The sequence below is a fragment of the Suncus etruscus genome, chromosome 12 (assembly GCF_024139225.1).
Source record: "Suncus etruscus isolate mSunEtr1 chromosome 12, mSunEtr1.pri.cur, whole genome shotgun sequence".
NCBI classification, from domain to species: domain Eukaryota; kingdom Metazoa; phylum Chordata; class Mammalia; order Eulipotyphla; family Soricidae; genus Suncus; species Suncus etruscus.
Genome location: NC_064859.1, coordinates 46,662,747 through 46,680,516, shown reverse-complemented (window position 1 = coordinate 46,680,516; position 17,770 = coordinate 46,662,747). Strand labels below are relative to the sequence as shown.

Sequence of the window (17,770 nt, the reverse complement as noted above, 5' to 3'; positions counted from 1 at the left end):
ACCAGAATTAAAGTCAATTCTCTTCTGAAATTTTTACAGCTATGTAACTATCAGAATCAACCCTCATCTATTCTGAATTTTTGCAGTATATGGACATTCTCACACTGAACAGCCACACACCCCTTTTCTTTTTTTTTTTCTTTTCCTTAACCAATAGATAAATGCTACATGCTCCTGGCTTCTGTAGTTACTAGTAATATCTTGCAATTTGTCTTCTTATATCTTGATGTCACCGAAATTCTCACCTCAGAGGTATCTAAGTATCTCCAATTGCCAGAAACGGGAGATTTCTTTTCCAGTTCTGACACAAATGTATTTGTCTGAAATATTTTGTGCTGTTAACAAAAACAAAAACATTTATCTTTTATCTTTGTCCCTATGTCATACGTTTTGGTCCCTAAGTCTCTGAATTCTTTTTTTTTAATCATTATTCTGGTATTAGAGTTACCAAAATATATTCAACACAGTCATTAATTAATTGGTAATTCTGAAAAAAATTGAGTAACAATATTTATTAGAACTACATAATGTTGATAGCTTTTCATAATAAATAGGATGATTTATATTTTAACACCAGACTTAGTCATGCTATTATACTTTTATAATAAAGTTAAATTCTTTACCCCCAGTTTTATATCCTATCAAACTGAGAATCTGATAGTTACAGACTCTGGATGCCCTCTATCTTTTATCCATTCCCTCAGTCAACTCAAATGAATCATCTCTGTAAAAAATTCCAATGATGCTACACTATTGTGATTAAATGCTTCAAACATCAACATTCACAGTTCTTGTACCCATTGTAACTTCTAAAACACTTCCAAAGTGTAACTCCTTTTTTTTCCCAAGAGAAATGAGACGAGGCCCCTTCATATCTCACTTAGTTCAGTGGTCTCCATATTTGGCAAAGTTTACAGCCTAGGCAATCTCTCAACTTTGTTCTTGCAATATTCAAAGATTAAGAAAGAGAAGTAAAACATATAGAATTCTCTCGGAGACTGATATACATGTCAAATGCAGATATCAATGGCATCTACTAGGGAATCAACTTTGGGGGTCTAATATCAATATTACCGTTTTCAAACGTTCCCTCTTGTCCCATAATCATTCCTATAACTTCCCAAAATTTTAGCTTCATGAAGTACTATGAGAATAGATCTTCTAAAATCTATTACTTAATAGTTAAACCTTAAATTTTCAATATTTATTCATTATAATCTGATTTAGCATCTAAAATAATATAGGCATATTACAACCAAGAATAAAACCTTTGTGATGCTAAGGTTTTCTAAAGATGGCAGGAGACAGGAGAACAAGTTGGTTGGGAAGAGAAGAAGGCAAGGGAGTAAAATAGGGAGAGAGAAAAGAGAAAAGGAGAAGAAAAGTAAAAAAAAGAGAGAATATATAGGTAATTACTCAATATGTCATCTAATAAAAGATCTATATTGAGCTATTTTTTGAGCTGAACATTTAGGTATAACTCTTATCTCAGTTATCTAAGCTATAAAAAGCTGAATTTTTCACATAGTTCCCTGAGTCTATTTGTAAATAAATTTTGGGCTACAATTTTCACCCTGGATAGAATATTTCCTCAGACTATCTAATTCCCTTGTGTATCAATATATTTTATTCTTTCATATCTTAGCTAAGACACTTTGGATTCCTCAATAGGAAATTTGCTCTTTCTTTATATAAGTTACAGCTATGTGTAGAACTGAGTGACTTCTATGCAATTACAGTATATATTCACTATATATCCTATAATTTAGAAATTCATTTGAAGCAGGATTCATAAAGAATCATTTATGAATTATCCATACTATACAAGAAATAAATATTTAGTAAAATAGGCAGATATAGTGCATATTAGTGCATAGTAGAAGATTTTTAAAAAATTGACTATAATTATGTTAATCTCAAATAATAATTATCTAAATTATAGATAGTGGAACATATAATAATTTTTTCATAATTAATCAGGTGATTCAGAATGCACTGTGCACCATATGAAGTGGCAAATAAGTAACAATATGTTAGTAACTAGATGCAAACAAGATTTTATTAGCTTAGGAAACTACCTAAACCTACCAAGACTATTACCTAAATTTTCTGAGAAAAAAATTTCTATCACTCTAGAAAATGTTAATAACTTTCCTATAATCTGAAATGTCTTTATGTGAATGTTTATATATACATATCTGTATATTATCAATGCAATACTATGAAGGGAAAGTTCAGTTTAAAAATGAAAACAAGGAGCTGTCCAGTTAGTACAGTATTTGTAAAAAGCATTTGTCTTACAGGTGGCTGGCATAGTTTCTATCTCCTCACATTATAATTTCCCTCAAACTCTTCCAAGATAGGGGTCATTACAAAGTGCAGAAGCAGACGTAAGACTTGAACAGAACTAATTGTGTCCCCAAAACAAAAAAGAGATCAAGTATAACTCTCATCAGAAAAATGACATGCATAGCTAAACAGATCATTTTAATAAACTGAACTTTGTCCATGTAATAAGATTTACTACACTGACAAAATATGTGCATTATGGCCATCAAGGAAGTAAACCCCATGTTGATACAACTAAACAACAGCCAATCAATCCATGTATTTGAACTTAGGATAAAAAATTGTAGGAGGAATTTTACAATTATACTAGTTTAAATAGAATTTACCTCTATAAATACTGGCATAATTTTGAAAAGAAAGCTACAAATAGAACTGAAGAACTTAACATTTTCCAAGGACTTATTATATATATATATACTACATAAGAAACTTTCATACTTAGGGAATAAGACTCAGATTTTTCAGTTAACACAATAAAATAAGACCACTAGAGAAGCAAATAGCTTAAAAATGGAGATGCATATTAAAAATAAACTTCATTTTCTAAGTTGGGAAAATTAAAAGCAAATTATATTTAGTTCTAAATTAAATGTATAGTATGAATTTATAGTATAGTATTTTCAAATTAAATGCATTGCATATTTACTCTTAATCATACAAATTAAATTTATAGCATAGTAGTTTTCAATTAAACACAGTGCAACTAACTCTTCCAAGATAACTCTTACATATACTGGCTTAAATTCTAACCTGCAAAACTGAACCATCACATCAATTCCGAGATTCTGAAGCAAATTGCTTCTCAATGATAAGCACTATCAAAAAACACTTATACAACATGGAAATAAACTGATACATCACAGTTAAAATGAATCTCTGAAGCCTAAATTCTTACAAGTAAAGGATTTAAGGTTAAGAAAACTTAAGTTTAAGTTGGAGCAATAGTGCCTCAGATAGAATGCTTGATTGGCAGTGAACCAACAAGGCTATACCTGGCAATACAAGTCTCCACAATCCCTGCTGGGAGTGAACTCGAATCTAGAGTGAAGAATAAGCCCTTTTTAAAAGCACATAGGTATGAACCAAAAATATATAATAACACCAACAACAACCGCCACCACAAAGGTTAATAAGATTCAATAATTTAGTCATTACTTAAAATATATGTCAAGAGTTAACAAGAGCAGAGCATAATTAGTAAATATAAAATTGTATTTCTACTTAGATGATAGAAGAAAAGTGAATTTAAATTTCGTCTCCAACAGCAAAGATTTCTTTGCTATGAAAAAGAGGTATTTGAATGTGGGTGCTGTTTATTGTTGTTCTACAATAAAATGCAGAAAAGGTTGAGTGATTTCTTTCTCGAGTTATTTTAAAAATAGGCAAAATCATATCCATAGAGTGATTTACCCAAAAGGCAGAAATAGAGATATTGAGGCATTCACAAAAGTTTTTCCAATTTTTTACATACTGAAAAAACTGTCAAAAACATCCTTTCGGGACTGTAGAGATAGCACAGTGGTAGGGCATTTACCTTGCACACAGCCAACCTGGGACGAACGTGGGTTCGATTCCTTGGCATCCCATATGGTCTCCCAAGCCTGCCAGGAGCAATTTCTGAGCACAGTGCCAGGCGTAACATTTGAGCACTGCTGGGTGTGGCCAAAAATTATTCCTTTCATTGACCATTTAAATAAAATGATTATTTTCAGATATTATTATAGTATTTAATCCTCAAAAACAGCATGTAAAGCATAAAACATAGAAAAGCTTGTTTTTAGATTTTAAGACAAATTCAAAACAATGTTTGTCTACTTTCAAGTTACACTTTATTAAATTAGTTCTTTTCATTTTATAGTTTCTATATAAAAGTAGTGAGTACAGTTAGAGAAATAACTACACTAACAACTACCATGGCAATGTCAATGAGTGAGATAAGTAGAATGATTGTCTCGAATACAGGTGAGGGTGGGGGAGAAAAGAGAAAAGGGGGCATTGGTGGTGGGAATATTGCACTGGTAAAGGGGGTGTTTTTTATGATAGAAACCCAACTACAATCATGTTTGTAATTACGGTGTTTAAATAAAGATAGTATTAAAAATATTTGTACTACAAAGTAAGTAGAATATGGCAGAACACTAGGTTCAGTTCAAATACAAGAAACCTCCAACATTGTGTATATTTGCACTTTTCAGCAAACAGAACCAAGAATTGGTGCTGCTGAGTGTATGCACAGTGCATTCGACCTAGGAGATCAAGGTCATTCACTACTGCAAATCTACAGACTAGTCTAAATTTCCTAGACAAAGTCTTTTATCCAGCCCTAGTTCCATCTTTCACCCTGTCCATTTCCTGAGCAAATGCATAAAGGCATTTGTCAGTAATTGTAGGGCAGATTAACTGAGAAAATCAGATCAAGAATGGCTCAGTATAAATCTGGTGTCTCTGTCTGAGGAGCTCTCACTGCAAAATACCGCCAAATGTGTAGCTTTATAGATTCATTGATTTATCACTGTTCTGGGTACTGGATGTACACATCACAGTATCAACATAGTTTGACTCTGCTGAACCCATACTACTAATTACTCCTGCTTCCTTCTGATACTAAAGCAAGATAGAAGAATAGAGTGCCAGGAGAACTACTTAAAGGAATGGATCATTTAAATAAAATCTCACCCATTGAAAAAGTATCCAGTCAAAATAGGTAAAAGAGTGGCTGTAGGTGGGAGATAACAAAAGATAATAGGAAGTCCTCAGCCAGTCAACATCCTTTGTCATCTCACATAGGACAGACCAGATGGCAGGGTGGCAAAGGGTCTCTGGCTTTGTGGCTGTGGTTGGAGACTAAAGAGATCAAGAGGAGAAGGAACCTCTAAGGTCCAGTGACAGGTTAAAAAGTAGCATGCCCCAGCATGGGAATACAGGTGACAGGTTCCAGTTGCAGATTGGAACTGGTGAGAAAAGTGTAGGGACAAGATGAGACCACTGAAGGTGAGTCGATTGGGGGTTAAGACTAGAAAGTTGTATTCAGTACCATACACTGAGGTAGAGATTATTTTCAGGGTAAAGGAGAGGCCCTCTTATTGGGGAGGGACCTAAACCTATCTACTTAAACTACAATAAGCTTTAACTTAAGTGTCTGGTTTTTCATGCAATTTTTCCATATAATTCTGACTGTCATACAATTCTATTAACTGAGGAATAAATCCACTTCTGCACTAACTAAAAATTTGCATGGGAAAGGAATGAAATAGATCTGTTAGCTTTTCTTCAGGAACATCAAAAGCTCTGAATTCCTGACCTAAATAGCAATGTGATCCCCTTCCTCAAATTCTCTCTCCTATTAATGTCATCACCTTAAGCATTAAAATTTTAAGATATAAATTGAGAAAACACAAACTTTTAAATCAAAGCAAATATTAATATGAGAAATTATATGAGAAATTGAAACTGCTCTATTAAACTTTAGAAGATTTCTGTTTATATAAAGGATGACACCCTACCTGACTAAAAAAAAACAAGCAAGAATTAGAATTCTATTCTCACCAATAATTTAGGGTTAATGTGTTTTGACATTAAAGGGTCAAATTGAAAGAACCATAAGTTTCTATTGTCATAAATTTGTCAAATTTATCTGAAAAATTAATATCTCAAAACTGCCACTAAAGATTTGCCTTTTTCATATTAGTTTACTCACTGAGGTTAAAGTTTCTAAAAAGAGCTTACATAAATTATTTCTTTAGTCAAGGTCACTGGCCAGCACAGTGAGTTGTGTTTGAGGTAGGAGCATTTCTCGTCTTCTATGTAATTATTGTATTAGCTGACCTTGGCAAAACCCTAAGTAAAACACTGCTCTGTGAAAGCAAAACATAACATAACTAAGAATAAAAAGTCAACATTCTAATTAGAATTTTATCCATGCTATAGAATATGGTGTGATATAAATCTGTTTCTTGTATAGAAAGAAATATTTTGATACAATATAAGAATGAAATTATATACCCTGGCACAATTTAAATAAGAGTAGTAAAATATTAAAAGAAAACAAGTAATTTCTTAAGTGAGATGGTTGACTGCATCTTATAAATTAGTAATAAACTCACATTAATTATTGAAACTTACAACAGGATTGGGAGCTTTTGAAGTAAAACTCTTTTATGGCTTAGTGTAGTACTAATTTCACTCTCATCTGCCTCTCTTAGCCTTCAAAACTTCTCCATATATTGGAACCAACTGGAAGCAAATGCAGATTACATGCAGGATGTGAGGTGTTTTCTAGTTAACCTGCAAAATATGCCCTTAGAAAGCATTTAACCATTTTACTTTTGCAAGGTCAGAACTAAATTTATGTCCAATTAAAAAAGAGACTAAGGAAGTAGATGAGGGGGAGAAAGGAAATAAGAGGAAAAAGAACAACTTTATTGACCTTCCAAATTAAAAGAATTTTGTAATCTAATAGTCAATTTGCATAGAAAAGACTTTTTTTTTTTCCTTCACAAAAGAAAAGTAAAGGGTAATAGTAAAGAAAAGCACATTAACCATTGGAAAGACAACCTGTTCTCAAAGCTCTTTGGTTTTATTTTCTAAAAGAAGAAGACCCAATTATATGATTAGTAAGTGCTTTTTAAAATACACTAATATTAAACATAAATATAAATACAGACCAAAAAATTAAGAGCTGAACTGATATTTATAGTCTCTAGAAGGACTCCTCGCGTTTTCTGCTTGTTTGAATTTTTGCCTCCCCTTTTCTTTCTTTCTTTTTTTTTTTTTTACCTTCAGACAGAATCACATAATTTGAACCATCTTGTTCTGCCTCACAAATTGAGGGGGAAATAATGGAGGGTACTAAGATCAAACAGTCGTATGAACATTGAGTAAAAATAAAAAATGATCAGACTTAAAAACCAAATCCAAAGCCAACTACAACAGAATCGATACCCAATCTACAACATGCTAGACACAGAAGGGACCACTTATACTAGCAGCCCAGGGGGCAAAGGAGGGGCGATAGGGGATACAAGCTGGGAACAGGGGTGGAGGGAGGACAATATTGGTGGTGGGAATGCCCCTGATTCAATGTCACTATGTACCTGAAATACTATTGTGAATGATTTGTAATCCACTTTGGTCAAAATAAAAATTATTAATAAAATTTTTTTTAAAAAGAGCTGACCTGAAATCAAATGACCATAAGCCCCTTGGGTAGAGACAGTTGTCCTTATCTTGTCCTTATCTCAAAAGATTCAAATTCAGAAACTATGTTTTAGATTGAAAGACTCTATTTACTATATGCTATAAGGGATGAGCAGAGGAAGGAGGGAAATTATTGACCATTTTGTTGACTGCCAGTCTAGAATCCGCCCTTTCTCAAAATGGCTTCCCTGTTCTCTTTGTCTATAAAAGTTTCTTGTAGACAAACAAAAGTTTCTTGTAAAGCAAACAAGATGGCTACTTTGAAGACAAGAATTAGCCATGTCCCTATCTGCCGGAATGCTTCCAACACAGCTCTTCCTGAGTCAGTCATTGTACCTTTCTAGATTGATTAGTACTCAAGCAGCAGTGAAACCAAATCTCTGCAGTTACAAATATGATAAATATTCATTTTTCTCTCTGATTTTCTAGTTTATTCCATTCTTGGATAGGATAAGGAAACACCATAAAAATAAAAAAGAAAAAAATATTTGTTCAGACTATTCAGGTGTGTTTCTTGTAGGCAGCACAACATTGCATTCAATTTTCTGATGCATTTTGCCACTCTGTGTCTTAACTGGTGCATTTAGTCCATTGACATTGAGAGAGATAATTGTGATGGGATTTAGCATCATATTTCTATAGGAGTTTGGTGCACTGGTGAAGGGGGGGTGCACATTTTATAACTGAAACCCAGTTACGAAAATGTTTGTAACCAAGGTGCTTAAATAAATATATTATTAAAAATTCACTGAAATAATATATTTCCCTCAATTATACAATAAGAACCCCACCATCTCTTATTTTTGTAAGGCTTCTTTTTGAGACAAGGGTTAACTCTGATGAATGTAATGTTTTATAATGTCTGATGCTTTATATAAGGTAACTTGAATCTTCTTTCCTATTACATGTTTCTATTTTTATAGTAACTTCACAAAATCTTGATAAATTGTCAGAAATTGGACTGAGAATAGTTGTAATAACTGAAATATCCTGTAACAAGGTAATGGATATTAGAAAACATTTTATAATGTTTATATATATATATAATATATAATATATATATATAATATATAATAATTAAATGTGTCAAACTCCACTAGAACTTATCACCAAGAATTACCCTTGAAGTGATCCAAGTGTTCTCTGAAGTAGTGAATTAAATAACATAAGTGAAAGATCTCTTACAATGTTAAGAATTTTCATTATATATGTGTGTAGCCTAGAGCTTTCAAAACGTATTTTTATTTAGTCATGCTAATGTTGAGTAAATCTTCTAAAATAACAAAAAACTGTGATATAATTTTACTTCAATATATAAGAATTTTACTAATAATGGTTTTGAAAATTCTCAGCCACTCTCAGTTTTTTCTAATCTTGCCTTTTTTTATTTTCTTTTTTTCTCTACTATTTCTGTGGTGGTTGTTTCTGTGATGACCAGCACTCATTTGGTAAGCAGAGCTTTCGCACCTGATTGTGCTACAATAACAGGTCTCCTATATTTTAGCTGTATTGATCAAGCATTCATCATATTCCCCAGGTATTATGGGGACACTTGACTAAGGTACTTCCTTTGCATGTTGCTTTGCTCACCAGTGTTTAAACACTAGCAGTATTGCTTTCACATACTTAATTGTGGTATGCCAGAGATTGGTTGGTCATGTTACTGGGAATTCCAAGCAGCAGAGCTGCTGGGATGGTAATTTGGTAATTGAACATGTGAGATGTTACCAGAAATCAAACATAATCCCTCATTGATCACATACTTACAAGGCAGATGCTCTACAACCCAGCTATCACCAATTCTTTTCCAAATGAAAACTGTTCCAACAATTATTATTATAGTAATTATTAGCTATGAAGGGGGCCAATTCCTGAATGGCAACTCTATGTCAACTAAAATTGCTCAACATAACAAACATTTTACATTAACATGCAACTGAATGACACAAAATAAATATCACAACTGACAGGTAACATGCTATAATAAAAATTATAAGAGGAGGTTGAAAATATCTCATTTTATTTATTACATTATTAAAATAATAATTTTATTTATTTAATTCACCCTTAATTGACTTGAATCATCTTATTGTCTACAATGTGCTCCACATGGCTTTTAAGTAAATAAACTGATAGTTCGTGTTCTTTAAAAATCACTTTAGGTTTTTGTAAAAGAACATAGCAGTGTTTGGAGACTGAAATGGAATTCAATTGTCATTCTCCTACCTACAGTTTATATGTAAATGATAAACTACCTCCTGAATATCAACTGAATAAATTAGCTTACATAAATATACATTATTTTATTCATTATAAACACAAAAAGCACTAAAAGAATACTTGAAATACTATCAAGATGCATATATTGTTCGATTCCAAACATTTTTTCACAATGTGTGATATATGATATAAAGAAAAGAGAAATTTACTAAATAAATGCTGTGCATAATGATATTATTGTGTATTATAAATCATTTAACTTATTTAATAATTGGTCTCTTATCTATCTTAATTTTTAATTTCTATATATATATGTATCATTCTACTATCACAAGTTCTATTTTCTTTTTGTTGGTTTTTGATTTTGGTTTTGATTTTTGGGCTACACCCAGTGACGCTCAGGGGTTACTCCTGGCTATGCGCTCAAAATTGCTCCTGGCTTGGGGGACAATAAAGGACACCGGGGATCGAACCGAGGTCTGTCTTGGGTCAGTTGCATCCAAGGCAAATGTCCTACTGCTGCACTATCACTCCAGCCCCACAAGTTGTATTTTCTTGGGATGGTGGTAACTGTTATTGTGTGCTGCTTAAGTTTTGTAAGTAGAACCAAGTACTCCTATATCTCTACATACCAAAAATATGCCTATTAGTGGCTCAACTTTGACTTCTTTCCACTAAAATGCCTTTGACTGAAGAAAAATGTCTTATCAGGTCGACTACCTTGTCATAGGAAAAAGAGTTGATGCAGAGACCTGCTAATATAAAAGTCTAAAGACATAGCCTCTTGATCTCACAAGGGAGTAGCTCATTGCTTAAAATGTGATTTGTTGAGGATAAGCCATTTGTAAAGATATCCACAGAATACAGAGAAGAGAAACTCATACAATTTGAGAACAGTTAGACAATGTAAGATAATATTAATATTTAAAATAATCTTAATTTAATGGTAATTTACATAAATAAAATTAGTAATTGAAATTAGATCTTTTAGTAAAACAGTTCAATTATATATACTATCTTAAATCACAAGATCTATAGGATATAAACTTTACATTTGGTCATTATATGTTCTTTTTAATAGTAGACCACTCTTAGATATGGGAAAAAAATCTCCCTTCACCAGTGTACCAGTGCAAAGGGGGTGTATTCTGTTTATAATTGAAACCCAACTACAATCATGCTTCTAATCATGATGCTTAAATAAAGATTCTATATATTAAAAAAAAAGAAAGTGAACTGACTCCACTGGAAAAAAAAAACTAAGGAAAGTGAATATTAAGCAGCCAGAGTTCTCATTACATTAGTATCATCAAAAAACAATAAAGAAACCATGAATGTTAATATTATGTAAGAAATAGTTATGTTACCAATACATTTTTTAACTGAAGGACTCACAATGAAGTAAACTATATATATAGCTAGAGAACTCATTTAGGAGAAAACCCTTCTCAAAATAATGAATTGAGAAGTCTTATTGCTATAGATATGACCTCATAATGTTTTAAAGAGTATACAAATAGGAGAAAGCATGTGTGAGCAAAGACTGTAGAAAATATTTTAGTTGAAGTTCTCACCTAGTTTTTAATATCATAGAACCATTCCTAGAATGTCATGGTTGGCATCACATGAATGAAAATCATACATATGTCATGGTTATAACTTCACTCAGTTATACCATAATTTTGTATTAAAAATTCCTATGTATACATGATAGGCTACCAACCCTACTCTGATCCCCGGCACCACACAAACCCCCAATTATCATCAGGTGTAGCACTAAAGTCCTCTAAGCACCACTGGGGTAGCCCAAGAAATCCCTACCATCATAGGGTCTAAGCAACACAACATCTGTGGATCCTTACAAAGTCAGTGGACTGGCTTAACAAGAAAATCTGGAAGTCCCCAGGGTCTCTACGCACTACTTGGGAAGCACTCACCCCTCAAATCCCTCTGGATTTATGTAAATATTTTCAATTTTAGAAAGGCTTTACTCTGGGACCAGATCTATAGTACAGTGGGTGGGATACTACAAGGTCAAGCAGGTTCAATAGTTGGAACCCTGTATGGTCAACAGGACCTTCCAGAACTGATTCCAGAGTGAAGAGCCAGAAATAATCACTGAACATCACCAGGTTGTCCCCCACCCCTCAAAAACAGAAAAACTTCATCAAGAAAAAAATACACACTAAACATCAAAGAAGTGAATGAGATCTGTAAATGCAATCAAGATGAAATGATCTTCATCCATAACTCTCTGCCTATATTACTCTTGCTTTAGGGCTTTAACCTAATTAAATATCAAAAGAGTGACATTGGAGAAAACACTTATTATAATAAGCATGGTAAATTAGCCATGAAGAATAACTTTATTTTGCATCAAGGAAATGATTCTGGAGAGAAACTCTTTAAGTTTATTAGAAATACAGTTACCCTTCAAATACATTTGTGAACAAGGTGTCTCCACCTACCTGTTTTCAACATATATGATATCAGTGCACAGTTGTGCAATACTCATTATGTACTGTCTGTTTTTTGAGATTTTCTTAATAAATATTTTCTATGATTTTTTAAGAAATATGACATATAATACATATAAGTAGAAAATAGGTGCTAATAATATGTTAGTAGCAAGACCTTGACCTTCAACAAAAGATTATTAAGAGTAAAACTTTGGAAGGCCCAAAGTAATGCAAAAGATTTAGTTCCCTTTATCTTTTTTTTTGGGGGGGGGGGTAACAACCAGCACTGCCCAGGACTTAATAATGGCTTTACATTAGGGAAACCCCCCTGGCAGTGTTTGAGATACCATATGCAGTGCTGGGGATCGAAACTATGCCAACTGCATACAAGGCAAGTGTGTTATATACACTATGCCATCTACACTAACATACGGTAATTTCTAACATAACACAAGGTTACAGCACCATGCCCCTACATTGTTCAATAGTCATTATTATTATGTTGTTTCCCACACTGTGTAACCAAAGGATGGGCCCTAGAAGGACACAGGGACACACATACATACAACAGTTCAATACTTCATATTGTCTTCTCAAGAATTTTAGAAATTTCTACAGAGGTCATTCACTTGGAAGCACTCTTGCCTATGCCTTAAGACTAAAATCAGAGAAGAGACCATTTTGTGAGTAATCTGCTATTGGGAGGTGATTAATTTCATTAGCATATTCAGAGAAATAAAATGTTACTTCAGGAAGTATTATTACCGGAAAACTAAAAACTATACTTAATTCTAATTGCAAGAAGTTGGAAAATATTATTTCAATAAGTTCATATGTTTATTTGGCTGTCCCATCTTTCAGGGACTTTAAAGGTTTTTATATGCTATATATTTCTGCTTAAACAACATATGGTTAGTAGATGCATGGAAAGTGTGAATCAGAAAGAAAGCAGCTCAGTATGCACCCAGTTTTAGACATGGACCACAGTGAAAATAACTTCTACAGGTAAATGTATTAAAGTACCTTATACATGAGGAAGTCAAAAGTAAATTTATTTTTTTAGTTCCTTAAGAAGTACTGTGATTAAAAGTTAAATTCTTCTAAAAATTATTTTCATAAATACATTTTAAAGTCTAACATCAAGGAAGTATAAATAACAGCATGTTAAGAGATCTTAATATGTTCAACTGTTTATCATTATAGGAAAAATTAAACTTTGAAAGGTGGCCCATAAAGTCACAGAATCTAAGAAGTGGAGAACTATTGGGAAGTCTTGTTTCCATAATCTTATTTTTTCAGATACTGATATATAAGCTAATCAAGACAATTAGAAAACTATTCAACAGCAGTGACAAACAACAACAGAACACGGATTGAAGTGAGTTTTCTCTCTCAAACAGCTCCTACTATAGATGGTTATTCCATCATAGATCCAAAACTTTCAAGCTTCTTACATGGCATCATCCATAGGATACTTCTTCTATGTTCTAGGTTGACACACCATAACTCATGCTAGCCATAAAGTAACAAGAATGGAGAAATAGAGACATGCTTCTCTATAGAATTTAAGAATGAATTCATTTCCATTTTAGGGCTGACAAAAATCTTTCTCTTTTGGAATAAACTATTTCTGAATCCATATACATTTTTTTTTACCAATTCACTATAACCTAGTTTACTTGTAGCAATGATAACAGGAAAATTCTTATCATGAAAGGCTTTGTTTACATACTATATGCCATGAGGAACTCTTTCCTGGCAAGCAACATTTGAATTAATACAGTTCTCTTCTAAGCCTAGAATCTTGTCACTTGATGAAACTTTTAAACCCAACTTTTATCCCATTAACTTTGTTTTTTTACCACATTCATAACTTTTATTATAAAGAACTTAAGAACAAAGAAAAATTACTTTCATTTGCAGGACACTCTTACAAGAGAATTTCAAAAAAGGAAAATATCAAAAACCTCTCTGAGGAAAAGAATGAGAGCATTGCTGCAGCTGTGAAAGGGAGAAACACACAAGAATGGCCTGGCAGCAGCAGTTTTCTTCTTCCCTCTACAAAACATTCCAGAACCAAAACACATGACACTATATTCATGAAGGCTTTCACTTAGAGGTTTCAAAGTTCTTCACAAAGCTCCATCTGTAGTAAGCAATATTATTAATCCCACTTAGAAGTTCTTCTTCTCATGGAACTGTTCCTCTCACTATCAATAGCTTCATAGAGGTCCTTTTTGTTCTCTTGTGTTGCATGCAGATAACCAATATAAGCCACACAGAGTGAGAGGGTTATCAATCCAAAAGCCATTACAGGTTTGTTAGGTTTAATGAAGAGCTCTGGATTCACAGAAACAAACTTGTTGTACGGACCCCCCTAAATCCTGGGTTTGGAAAGTCCTTATCTTTGAGTGGTTCCTTTTTAAAGGATGGAGGCTCAGGTGTTGAGGACATCTTGATGTTTGATGACTTACTTATACCTCCGCCAGGCACTGCCCCGCTCAGTACCGGTTCCGCTCTGCCTTTATCTTTAATGAAAAGAACTGTTTCAACTACTTCTCTTACAAAAATGGAAAAAAGAGGCCTAAGAGATAGTACAAAAGACAAGGCAGTTACTTGCCTTGAGTATGGTCAATCCTGACTTAATCTCAGGTGCACATATGGACACACAGTCCCCTCAGCTTTTCCAGGGCTCCCTCCTTTGCAAAAGATAAGCACTACATGGTGAAACCCAAACTGCCCCACCAAAAGAAAACCATATTTATTGGTTCTATAATGAAGTCATTGCGAACTATGACATTTAAGTTCAAGAAGTTATGATTTTGGGCTGCTTGTGTGGATCAAAATATGATATATAATATATATTATACATACATAATATCTGTGATTAAGTGCTTTTCATACTCAAGGTCTGGCATTCAATTCCCAATATTACCAAGTACTCTGAGCTCAGTGATAATTAAAAAGAAGTGGTTATAAACTGACTTTCTTTTGAAATACACTGATTTCAAACAATGTATTTCACCTATAACTTCATTCAGAATTCCCAAGCTTAAATCTTTCTTGCTTTGTTCAGTTCTGATGCTACCTAACAAAAATGTATTGTTTCTGTCTACATAAATATTTTTAAAAGGAATAAAACAAGCAGTATTTCTCTTATTCTATACTATCTCCAAATTTATGTTGTAATATTTATTTCATTATAAATGTATCAAAAGAATCTAGAAAAGTACAATGTGTTATTTACTTGTAGTTCTGCAATATTATGTATCTTATTAGATCATTTCCACTATAAAACCATACTTTAGAGTCATAAAAAGGTATCATTAAAAATCTAATGTATTAAAATGGCCAGCATTGTGTGTTGGAAGCAGAAGAGTTATTGAAAACATAGTGGCAGTTGGAAAAATATTTTAAGAAATAGAAATTTTTTTATCTTTTTACTTTACAAAATTTCTTTTATAACTAGACAAATAAAATGTGACTTTACCTCTGAAAACAATAAATATTTAAACTAAGGAAATATTGAACTTTTATATTCATCTTTTTAAGAGAAAAGCTGTGATAATGTTTGGCATTAGGAAGACAATTCAATATCATGTTCCAAATAAAAATCTTGTAATGACCTGTTCTAGAAAATCTAATACTAATGATCTATTTAAAATATTTTTGAGTATTGTTTTTATTTTTATGGAGCTATAAAAATATTATACCAAAGCTTCACAAATTTGTTTTGTAAAAAATAAAATGTACTAAGAATAACAGGTATATATGAGAAATCTACTCTCTTTTAAATAAAAAAAATTTTAAATGAATATAACTTTTTCAGCTTTCACAAGACAACCAGGTTTGTTTCAGATCATTTATTAACTAATCTAAACTCAAGTATATAAAACATTGCTATATAAATAAGTCCCTACAAATGGTAAAAAAAAATAATACTAATTTTTATAACATAAGAAGTATATTTTCAGGGTCAGAGAAACAGTTTAAGGATTAAGGTTCTTGCTTTGCACACAGCTGGGTGAATTAAATCCATATAAGGTACCGTATTTTCCGGCGTATAAGACGACTTTTGAAACAAAAAAAGTCAACCGAAAATCGGGGGTCGTCTTATACGCCGTATATATCCCGAAAAATGTTTCAATATGCCACTAAACGAAACAAAAAAAGTCAAGCCGCAGAGTTTCCAAATCTCTTTCTTGGGGGCTCCCAAACAGTACTCAGGAGATCTGGGGCCACTTCTGGCAAAACCCAGCTAACCGTGTTGGTGGTTAAGTCCTAGGGTGTGAGGATGGAGTATTGTTTGGTTCATGTAGTGGGGGAGATTAACTGACGCCACCAGGGAATTGCCAGAAAAGGTGCCTGTGATAAGAGACCAATAACTGCAAGGCTGCTTGGACCGCCTAACTCAGCCAATCCAAGCAGGCATTTTATGCATGCAAATTAGAGAATGTTCTGGACCCGAATCTACACTGTAAAAAGCCTGCTCAGATTGGCCAGAGTCAGAGAGGAAGTCTATTACAGTATAACCTTTGAACCTTTGCTTGTTGTGATTGGCTCACTGTGGTACATACAGTTGCAGCACAGGAATGTTTTGTCCGATACAGTGAATATAGGCCTAAACCTATGTTTTAACTGCAAAATTAGGGGGGTGTCTTATACGCCCAGTCATCTTATTCGCTGGAAAATACGGTACTCAAGTTCTATCAAGAGTTCCTGAACACAGTGCCAGATATCCCTTCCCAAAATCTAGTTTTTTAAATGTTAAAACATGCATAATAATTTTCCTAACACATAAAATTTATTAAATCCTTCTATAATTTTATTATTTGATAAAAATTCATGAATAGCATTTTAAAATGGAAATACATTATGGTTTAAAATTTTTAAAGGCATAAAAGTATAAAACAATTACTCTTTCATAACTAAACTGCCTAAAATGTTAATTAAAATGTTTTCCTTTTAATAATTTTAACAAACTTACTAAAAGTAAGGTCAGACTGCCTTATTAGAATAAATAAATATAGGAGTGTGATTTTTAGATTAAAATACCTATATTCTATTGATACACTTGTAAGACAACTGGATAGCAACTCAACTACATTTTGAAATTTTCTATGTGTTGTCTTCAGTCTTCTACTCTGATATAAATTGTGTATGCATTATATCTAGACATTTTGACAATTTTCTAAGTTGCTATTGCTAACTCATTTCATAGATAAGTTGAAGAGGACTTGGAAAGGCTCACAAACTGAGTAAGAAATGGAATTAAGATTTGAATCTAGAGTTCTACCTCAAAGTTCAAGATATTAAGGGAAAAAGACAATTTATAACAATTTTTATCACTTAATCTTTTAATAAGTTTCCTTCAAGAAATTTGTTTTTTTCTGTATGGGGCTACACCTAGTGGTACTCAGAGTTTACTTCTAATGCTGTGTTCATATATTATTCCTGGTCATGCTCAGAATACCTTCTGGGGTGCCAGGGATCAAACTTAGGTCAACTATGTGAAAGACAAGTACCCACAATACTAGGTTTCTGAC

At 32.8% G+C, this 17,770-nt stretch overlaps 1 protein-coding gene and 1 pseudogene across 3 annotated transcripts in view; both read right to left on the bottom strand.

Moving 5' to 3' along the window:
• The window catches only part of CTNNA2 (catenin alpha 2), a 1,246,345-nt gene that overhangs the window by 1,195,465 nt on the left and 33,110 nt on the right, over nucleotides 1-17,770 (bottom strand). The window lies entirely within an intron of this gene.
• LOC126024534 (small integral membrane protein 8-like) overlaps nucleotides 14,074-17,770 on the bottom strand; it is a 1,114,930-nt pseudogene continuing 1,111,233 nt past the window's right edge.